Source organism: Rhincodon typus, chromosome 23 (genome assembly GCF_021869965.1).
Source record: "Rhincodon typus isolate 14 chromosome 23, sRhiTyp1.1, whole genome shotgun sequence".
Taxonomy (NCBI): Eukaryota; Metazoa; Chordata; class Chondrichthyes; order Orectolobiformes; family Rhincodontidae; genus Rhincodon; species Rhincodon typus.
Window position 1 is genome coordinate 39,054,656 of NC_063354.1, and position 10,826 is coordinate 39,065,481.

The window sequence follows — 10,826 nt, forward strand, 5'->3', positions numbered from 1 at the left end:
GAGGACAATTAGGGAGGGGCAATAAATGCTGGCCTAGTTGGTGATGTCCATGGCCCTTGAACAAATATTTTAAAAATGCCAACCGTTGATGTTACAGTCGTCACCATCATTATCCTTGCAAAAACAACATTTTTGACATCTGGAGATAGTAAGAACTGCAGATGCTGGAGTCAGAGACAACACAGTGTGAGCTGGAGGAAGACAGCAGGTCAGGCAGCATCAGAGGAGCAGGAAAGTTGACATCCTACGGAGTAAGGGGTTGGCCATGGGTACCCGCATGGGCCCAAACTGTGCCTGCCTCTTCGTAGGATACGTGGAACAGTCCCTTTTCTGCTGTTACATTAGCCCTGTCCCCCCACCTCGTCCTCAGCCACATTGATGACAGTATCGGTGCTGTCTCGTGCTCCCATGAGAAGCTTGAATCGGTCATCAACTTATCCCAACCTCAAATTCACCTCGACCGTCTCCGATATACCCCTCTCCTTCCCGGACCTCTCCGCCTCCATCTCTGGTAACCGCCTCGAAACTGACATCTACTTCAAGCCCACCGACTCCCACAGCTACCTGGACTACACTTCCTCTCACCCACCTTCCTGCAAGGATACAATCCCCTACTCCCAATTCCTCCGCCTCTGCTGCGTCTGCTCCCAAGATGGAGCATTCCACTCCCGAACATCCCAAATGTCCTTGTATTTCAAGGACTGCAACTTCCACCCTCCAGTGATCAAAAATGCCCTCAACCGCATCTCTTGCATTTCCTGTACTTATGCCCTCAAATCCCCTCCCACCAACAAAAATAAAGACAGAATCCCCCTTGTCCTCACATATCACTCCAAAAACATCCGCATCCAGTGTATCATTCTCCGCCACTTCTGCCACCTACAATCCGATCCCACAACCAAAGAAATATTTCCCTCCCCACCTCTGTCTTTCTTTAGTAAGGACCATTCGCTCCACAACTGTCTCGTCCGCTCCACATTCCCCACTAACCCCACCACGCCCGGCACCTTTCCCTGCAATCACAGGAAGTGCTACACCTGCCCCTACACCTCCCCCTCACCTCCATTCAAGGCCCGAAGCAAACCTTTCATATCAGACAGGAGTTCACCTGTACATCATCAACTTGATCTATTGTATCCACTGCTCCCGATGTGGTCTCGTCTACATCAGTGGGACCAAGCATAGACTCGGAGACCATTTCGTAGAGTATCTGCGCTCTGTATGTGACAAACAACACCTTCAGGTCACCAATCATTTTAACTCCCCTTCCCACTCCCTGGGTGACATTTCCATCCTGGGCCTCCTCCAGTGCCACAATGACGCCACCTGCAAACTGGAGGAGCAGCACCTCATATTCCACCTCAGGAGCCTACAGCCCGATGGCCTAAACATGGAATTCACCAGTTTTAAAATCTCTCCACACCCGTCCTCATCCCGTCAACAACCCTCCCTTTCGTCCCCACCTCCTTTACCTGACACAACCTGTCCATCTTCTCTCCCACCTATCCTGACCAATCCCCACCACTGTCTTTCTGTACTCACCTATCACCATCACACTTACCTTCCCCAGCCCCACCCCTCCTCTCTCTATTTATTTCGGAGCTTCCTTCCCCTCCCCATTTCTGAAGAAGAGTCCCGACCCGAAATGTCAACTTTCCTGTTCTTCTGATGCTGCCTGGCCTGGTGTGTTCCTCCAGCTCCACACTGTTGATTTTGTTATCTGCCTCACTATTACCATGCATTAAATTGCTGTATTTATAAGATGCCTTTGTGAATTAAACACTGGGCTCCTGGATACTACCGAAGATACATATTAGTGGCATTAAAAATAAGGTGAGTTTTATGTGTTTTTTTTGTGGAACATTTTCATTAATTGTGAGGAGACTTAAAGGATATTGTTTGCCAGGGTGTGTAAGTGGGAGATTGAAATATCTCCACAGAGGCCAGTATCCCGCAAACAATGTCATCCTTTATTTACATGTAGAGAGTCCTTGACACTGATCCAGCTCCCTCAGAGCCAGCTCTCAAAATGTCAGAGTATCTGACAGTCCTGTTCTTATCTGTCAGCGAGCGCTCTCTGCTTGGACCAGATTAACAGTCCCAATCAGGGAACTCACATTCAAGGGTTACAATCACTCCAGGAGTCAGAAAAAGAAATATTGAGGAATTAGCTAAGATATCAGAGGCTGCTATATCTTAGGGAAATTGATACCAGAATAAATAATTTCTTTCTGTACAGGATGGGAAAAGGGAAGCAAAATAGATTGTGGAAGCAATGGTAGGTAGGTTCAAGATGAAGTTAATTCATGTTAAGAACTTGCATTTCATATCTGAGTCTCTAAATGATCACTAAAGTTAGCTCAGTTGATTAAATACTAACATGTTTCTTAGTTGGTACTGTGTCTGCAAATGTAAAATAAACAGAACTTTTCCAAATTAGATAAGAATAAAACACCACAGCTCACATCACTATCCAGAATTGATATAGGTATTTTCTTTTTTGCCTGTACTCTTAGGATGATCTAAAGGATCCCATGGTGTAGTTGAGAGGTCGGTAGATTTCTCTCCAGTTTATTTGCCGGTTTTATTCTCTCAATCTATATCATTGAGTTGTCTGGTCCTTTATCTTATTGCTGATGGCCAAAGCTTGCTATATGCCAATTGGCTGCCAGGTTTTCTACTACACAACAATGTCTACGCCTCAAAATGTCCTCCTGCCAGAACGAAACTAATCCCCGAGAAGAACAGAATAAAATGGCTAACCATATTTTAAATGGGAAGGACCATAGCCTCTTGATAATAAAGAACTCAAACCTTTGGTTGTGAGCAACCAATGAGGCTAAAAGGGGAGAGCTGGAAAACACACATTCTCAACTGGTGATAACAAATGTAAGATCATAAGATCATCAGAAATGGGAACAAAAATAGGCCATTTGGCTCCTCAGGCCTACTTTGCTATTTAATAAGGTAATGATGTGTCTTTAGTTTGAAAAGCTAGAGCTAGGTTGTTCAGGAGTGATGACAGGAAGCATTTCACACACAAAGGCTGTGGAAAGTCAGGAGAAAGTGAAATAAAAACCAAAACCAGACCATGATCTTATTGAATAGAGAGAAAAGCATTTTATAATATCTACAAATCTGTTACATTATTGGAAAACAAAATCTGTCTGTGATCTGCTCCTGGTATGAAATGGATGAATGAGGAGAAAGACGGAGTTAGATTGATGATACAATGGAACAGCAGCTGATGCTATGTCAGCTATCAGTAAATACAAACTTACTTGACTTCAATATTTCTAAAAAATATTGGGGTTTAGTTTGCCAGTGTTTTTGACTCTAACTGATAGATTTTTTTTTCAATACACAAACCTTATCACATTCTTAATAATGTTTCAATGCCATTCCCCGATATATTTGGTATCATATATTTCAGTTAACGTTTTCATGTGGCAAAATATGACCTCCTGAGGTTCACCTGACTTCATAATTGAATGGAAACCATTCCCCTGTCTCCAGCAGGAACGGAAAAAATGTTCCAGATTGATGTAAATATAAATTGAATAGCTCATGCAATAAGAAAATACTGGACGCATCAAATTCCCAAGGGTTTAAGAACATAATGGACGACTGATGGTACGTGTATCTTATCTTTAACAAAATCACGTTCAAAACTCCATGTGTTGTACATTTACACTGCTGTGACTTCGCTGTGAGTTTGCAAGCTATACAATCAGTTGTTGTTTTAATGTCTGTTTATGACTTAAAGTGGTTTTTTTGTTTTAAAAAATGATTCATAGACCTAGTAACATAGAAAATAGGAGCAGATTTCAGTCCTTAATGCTGCTCTGCTATTCATGTCATAATCCAACATAATACCCTGTTCCCATTTTTACCCCATAACCTCTGATCTCTTTAGATCTAGGAATTATATCTAACTCCTTTTTGAAAACATTCATTTTGGCCTCAACTGCTTTCTGAGGCAGGGAATTCTACAGGCTCACCACTCTCTAGGTGAAGAAATTTCTCCTCATCTCAGTCCTAAATGGCCTACTCTGTGTCCTTAAACTGTGGCCTTTGTTTGGGATTCCCTGGGCAACAGGAACTTTCTTCCTGCATTTACTCCTGTCCATTCCCTGGTGAGAGATTGATCATAAGGCCATCATCGTTGAGATGACATAGTGAATAGTAGTATGGAAAATCATGCAGTTAAGGCTTAACATGTTTAACAGTCAACACACAAGTTAATCTGCAGGTGACGTGTGTAGGACTGAATTATATGATTTTTGGCTAAAGGCGAGTAGAATCAAGTTTGATGGAACGATTTGTCCAGTGAGGCTGAGTGAGTTTTCTCAATGTTTTTAAGAAATTTCCTGCGTTAATTAGCATTTGAACCCTCAAGGGTGTATCCTGACTGATTTACATCTCATCTTACCACACCTGGAGTAACTGGCCAATGACCAAAGACCATCTGCGCCATCTTCCAAAGCACACACTGTACCTAGAGGAGTGCTGTCATCTGGATGCTGTCCTGCTTGGTCATGGAAGGAGTCAGGGGGGATGGTGAAGAAAGGGAGGCTATCTTCATCCTTCTCAGAGAGAGAGATCTGGAGTTCCTTATGGACCGGGTGATTTGGAGGAGATGGATTCTCTTCATGGACGACCAGCAGAGGAGGTTAGGCCATCAGACCTATCAGCGATCACTATCCAGATCAGTACTATCTCTAGGAGGAAGACTGAGCTGCAGTGCTGCAGAAGGTGAATGACATTCTCTGCTCCACGAGAGTAAGTTCCAGATTCTAATTTGCACTCAATGTAACTCTGCAGCCACATCCAGCTTCCACCAAGGTTCATGTCCTGTCAACTCCTGTGTTAAATGTGACACCTTCCCTCGCTCGCTAATGTTATCCCCATACACCTACGTCACTAACCCAGCATGCCCTCTGAGCTATGACCTCCCCTCTCTCGGAATAACTCAACACCTTTCCCCGCGCGCACCAGCCCTCACAGCCAAGCCATCCATTTGTGAATTACTCATTTGCTCCTTGCTGTCGTTGCATGGGAAGACAGCCCATAACAGGGTAAAACAAGGTTGGAAAGGTAGGAGGCACTCAATACCCATGCCCTCACCCTCTCTGAGGAAAAAGCACTTGCCATGCAGGAGAAGACCAAGACCACCCTTCCAGGGAATCGGAGATGTCTCGGTCCTGGGTAGGTAGCACTTGTCATTGCTTTGCAATGCTTACATAAACCAGTGCAATGCAGTGATCACCTCTACAGACCACAACGCATTCCGTCTCTTGTGTCTTACAGTGCACTCATTCTCCCAAGGACCAGTCCACTGAGCTATGGGGAGCAGGCAGGAATGTGGAGTTGGAGACCAGGATAAGATCAGCCATGATGATGTTAAATGGCAGAGTGGGTTGAATTGCCCACTCCCGTTCCTAATTCCTATGTTCCTATGAGACGAGAGTGTGGAGGTATTAGAGGGTCCCTTGTCAAGACTGCCTATGAGAAGCGTCAGCAGCACAGATGATGACATCTAGATAGGTTCTGTTAGCAGGCATGTGCCATGAAAGGGCAGATGGGCAAGGGAGAAGTGCCTTAGAGCATTGGCGTTCAGAGGGCTGCCAAAGACCAGGCACCTTCTCAGCTTCCAGTGAGGGAGGGCCCTGAGGCCTCAGCGATGAGAGAGTTTATCCAGCGGCACAGGTAGGAGCAGCAGGCAACCTCCAGAAGGCACTGACCCTCTGCAGAGAGAAGCTGGAGTGATACAATCAGTATCACAATGCACTACCTGCCAAAGATCAGGCTCTGCTGCAATGTAGCCAATCCTGCAACCATCTGTCTTCCTCCGTGGGCAGGTTGGCAGCTGCCATGGAGAGGTAAGTCCAGCACCCTCAGAGTCGCCAACAACTGCACTCCTGTGTCCCATGCATTTGTCCTGAGGACCAAAGGCAGGGAGAGAGTGAGATGGTGAACATTGAGCCTAGTCCCAGAGCCCCCTGCTCACAGGCGGACGGGACAATGTCATGAGGGATCCAGCCAGAGGAGGAGATACAAACAGGCCCCTCCACACTCTCCACTTGGGACTGCAGAGGTGGCTAGGCTGTCCACTTCCACCCTATCTGCAACCACCATCCCCCCCACCCACATGACCATTGGAAGTTCTAGCCCAGGTGGGTCAACTTGGCGCTAGCAAGACGAGCCTCAGTGTGCCCGACCAAACCTCCAGTGCTAAGGCGGGTCCAGTACAGAGCAAGCTCCCTCCACCCCGTTGCAGAGCAGGGCAGCTCAGTGTGTGGGCACAGCAGAATAGAGAGGAATGGTATATGGGGAACAATGGCTCACAATGTTATGTAAACAGTTTGTTTTCCATTGAATGTCACTTAAACAAGTTCTAAATTTCATAAACCTTTGTTTTTCACCCTAACCCTCACATTAACTCTAACCCTTACCCTTGTTTTTCATGTAATTGTCCTTGTCTCTGTGTAAGGATAAGTCATGCTGTAGCGCCCCCTCCCTGGACAGAATGGTTGGGGGTGTGCATTGAGCACCAAATCGATCATATGGAAACAGGGGAAAAAGTGACATTGGCTTTCGCCAAGACCTATGCCCCCACTTTCAACATTACCCACTGTTCAGCTGGCTGTGTGCACAGGAGTGAATACCTGAGGGAGTTGACAGGATAGTGAGACACACTGAGGGTCAATGCTGCCCTATCCTAACACCTTCATCTGCTGCAAGAAAAATGCATTCTGTGTGCCACAGTGTTCAAACCAATTGATTCTTCCAGCTCTGACATTCAATCCTGACCTATTGCCATCCAGAAAACATTTTCTGTTTACCTATTGATACAGATACCTCACAGAGAATCTAATTAATTCAGTCTGTACCCAACTCCATAAATCCCAATCCCATTCCCCATTAGATATTTTTCCAGTTACTCTTTTGAAGGATGAATCGAGCCAATCACAGTTGCTTTGCTAAGGCTCTGCTCTGAAAATACCACTTTCTCCTTACTGGGGAGAAAATTTTTGCTGTTTAGCCAACCACAGACTGACTTGGACAATTAATCATTTTAGCAATGTTTAAAAGGAACCGCTATTATCACATAACAGTAAAACATCGGATTCTCTTTAACAACTACTTGTGCAAGGGCTTAAATTAATCTCAAGAGTTCAAGTGCATGACTTATCTAAAGCTATACATGTTCAAAAATGCATGGACGTTACAATATAAATAGCTTGCTTGAGTCACAGAATCATAAGCCTGTTTTTTTTTGTCAGTTGTGATAGCGAGAGGGAATTGGTTTCATTTATTTTGTACCATTGCAATGAATTAGTCACGCTGTCAGCTCATTGTCCTGATTAGAAGCACGCATCTTGAGTTTTTCCATCTCATTGTTCTCTTCAGCAATGCCATGTATTATACTTTTTTAACCCTGTGAGTGCAATAGGAATCCTTAGACCCTTACAAGCAGACACTTTACCAGCTAACCTCTGATCCCTTTTCCTCAGCATTGAGGAATAAAACCAATTATTGCTGGCCAAGCTCAGCAGGTCTGGCAGCATCTGTGAAGAAAAAAAGTCAGAGTTAGCATTCCGGGTCTAGTTACCCTCCCTCAGAACTGTTCTGAGGAAGAGTCACCGGACCCAAAATGTTAACTCTGATTATTTTCTTCAGAGATACTGCCAGACCTGCTGAGCTTTTCCAGCAATTTCTGTTTTTGTTCCTGATTTACAGCATCTGCAGTTCTTTCGGTTTCCCTCAGTGTTAAGTTCTGATTCGAGTGTTGGTTTCAAACTAGGAGAAAGGAAGTGGACCTACTGTCTGGTTCTCACTGTGGACTCTGCATAGATCCCAGATCTGTTGAATGAGGATGATGATCGTACCTAACTTTTAAAAGTTTGTTCATGGGATGTGGGCAATGACAGCATTTATTGTCTTTCCCTAATTGGCCAGGGTGCATGAAGAATCAAACAGATTGCTGTGGAATTGATGTCACATACTGCCCAAACTAGGAAAGGAAGGCAGATTTCCTTCCTTAATAGACATTAGTGAACCAGGTGGGTTTTTAACAACAATCGATAATGGTTACCATTAGATTTGGTTTTTAATCCAGATTTTTGTTGATTTCAAATATCACCATTTGCCACAGCGAGATTTGAACCTAAGTCCTCAGAACGTCAGACAAACTGGTAAGGTCACAGTTGAACTATGGAATGCTTATTTCTAACAAAATCACTGCACCAAGAATAATTCACAATATCTGAGATAGGTTAAGATGTGATAACACATACATCACAGTCTTTATGAAATAAAATTGTTCATTGTTATTTTATCCAATTTACAGAGTGTTCATTATAACAGTTTTCACTATTTTGCTTCCCCATAGAAAGGCTTCTGAACTCTTGCAACTTTAAGCTAAGGACTTCACACACATTTGCAAGGAACCCATTACCTCAGTTTTTTCTGGTTCCCAGTTAGCTCAGTATTCTTCTGTTGTAATGGTTAAAACTTCTCTCCCACTTTTGGAGCCCCTCTTACTATTTGTGGCCTGTGAAGAACACATATTTTTATTTTTGCTTATTCTTGCATTGTGGACTAAAGTAGGAAAAAAGATACTGCTTTAAACCAAAGAAACTGCAAGGAAAAGTTGTACTTTTAAAACACATAACTGGAGCTCATTGGGAGCTGTATTTACATTGTTGCTTTGTTTAAATAATGGAGGAAGATATTGGAGACTCCTTGACATCATTGGTGTGTGTTCAGGGCAGTTTTGTCCGCAGATGGTTTTTGATTGGTTTTATAGTCAAGATCAGTTATGTGAGTCAGCAGTCATCAGCATAACAAGAACTCCTGAACAAAACAGGACAAAAACCCTGAAGACCCCAAGCCCTAAAAAAGGCAGCATCTTTTTTTCTCTCTCTCTCTTTCTCTCTCTCTCTCTCCTTCCAGAGAAATAACAAAATATGGGAAGATAGCTAGCAAATCTCTCTCAATTACTTACTTGTAAGCTGCAAAATGTAACTGGTGCTTGAGAGATGGAACAACTAGTGTGCGAATTTACCTGTGTCTGCAGTAAAGAACTGAAAGGACTTGGAAAGAAGAAAGTTTGAGAACAGAGGACTCAGAAGAAGTAAAAGGACACTAGTTAAATCCTGTGGACTAGTGCTATTGAACTGGGTTCCCCGAGCATTTTTTTCTCCAATCATAACATACAAACAATGAACTAGAGTAGGCCTATCAGCCCTTTGAATCAGCTCTCCCATTCAATAAGATTAAGGCTGATTTGATTTTAACCTCAACTCTACATTCCTGCATGTCCCTGATAGTATTTCACCCTCTTGCTAATGAAAAATCTATCTACCTCTGTCTTAAAAATTTTACAAAAAATTCCGTGTTCACTGCCTTTGAAGAAGGGATTTCTAAAAACTTACAGCACTCTGACGGAAAGAAAAAGCTTCTTCATTTCTGTTTTGAATGGGAGATGCCTCATTTTCAAACTATGACCTCCCCAGTTTCAGATTCTCCCACAAGAGGAAACATCCTTTCAACATCCACCCAAGTCAAATCTCCTCAGGATCACCTCTGACTGTTCTAAACTCCAGAGGATATTGGCCTAGCCTCTCTAGTCTTTCCACAAATGGCAATCTGCTCATTCCAAGTATTACTCCAGTAAACCTTTTCTGAAGTGTTTCCGACACGTTAACATTCATAACTATGATGACCAGTCCTGTACTGTATTCCAGATGAAATCTCACCAAAGCCCTGCATAACTGAAGCATAACCTCCTTATGCTTGCATTCAATCCCCCTCACAATAAATCAGAATGTTTTGTTAGCTTTTCTGATAACTTGCCGTACTTGCATACTAACATTTTGCAATTGATGCACTAGGACACCCAGAACTCTCTGCATCTTAGAACTCTGAAGCCACTTGGATAACATGCTCCTTTTCTATTCTTTCTGCTAAAATGGACAGTTTCACACTTTCCCACATTATCCTCCATTTACCAGGTCTTTTTCCATTCACTTAATCTATTAGATCCCTCTGTGGCCTCATGCCCCTGATGTAAATCACTTTCCTACATCTCTTTATGCCATGAGCAAATTTAGCTAACATACCCTCCATCTAAATCATTAATATAAAAAGTAAATAGTTGACCAGCACTGACAGCTATAACAACTATGTTTTCTTGTTTGTCTATCCTACCTAAATGTATGCGTAGATGTTTAAGGAGGGCTAGACCTATAAGTTGATAATAGATATTGCATTTTCATGAACAGATTTCTTTGTGATAAATAGCACTTTCTTGATCAGTACAGAAATCTGGTCAATGATTTCTATTAACCTGTGTCCACTAGACAGGAAAATTGAGGACTTTGAAAAATTTGAGTAAATCTTTAACTTTTGTGATGAAGAATGGGGATCGAATATTCCCTTCCCAGGTGGATTGTGATAAGTGCCTCTTCCCTTTATTTGGGTCCCCTCACCACTTTGTAACCCTTCTTCCCCCCCAGTTGGCAGCACCTCAATCCTCTTTACTGATCTCTCCCATCTTCTCAGCCTCTCTCCCACAATATAGCCTCACTTCCCTATCCCTTCAGCACTCCTGGTCCAGGAGTCTCTTTCCCCAGACTCCGACTCACCAGCTTCCCTTCCCTTCTTCACACACCCCACACCCATACCTGTGCCCTCCCTTCTCTAACTTCGTCTGGCTATTCTACCTACGGCCACTCATCATTTCACTGCTGCTCCAATCACAGGCTGCTTCTCTCCTGCACCTACTGCTTATAGGCTCATTGTGGACCTATCAAAGTAAC

At 43.4% G+C, this 10,826-nt stretch overlaps 1 long non-coding RNA gene across 1 annotated transcript; it reads left to right on the plus strand.

Annotated features, from left to right (window-relative positions):
* The first annotated feature begins 1,628 nt into the window (after positions 1-1,628).
* LOC125485885 lies at positions 1,629-8,346 on the plus strand. Its single transcript, XR_007264612.1, has 3 exons — positions 1,629-1,833; positions 3,520-3,633; positions 4,400-8,346. It is a non-coding gene; the product is annotated as an uncharacterized LOC125485885 (long non-coding RNA).
* The last annotated feature ends 2,480 nt before the right edge of the window (positions 8,347-10,826 follow it).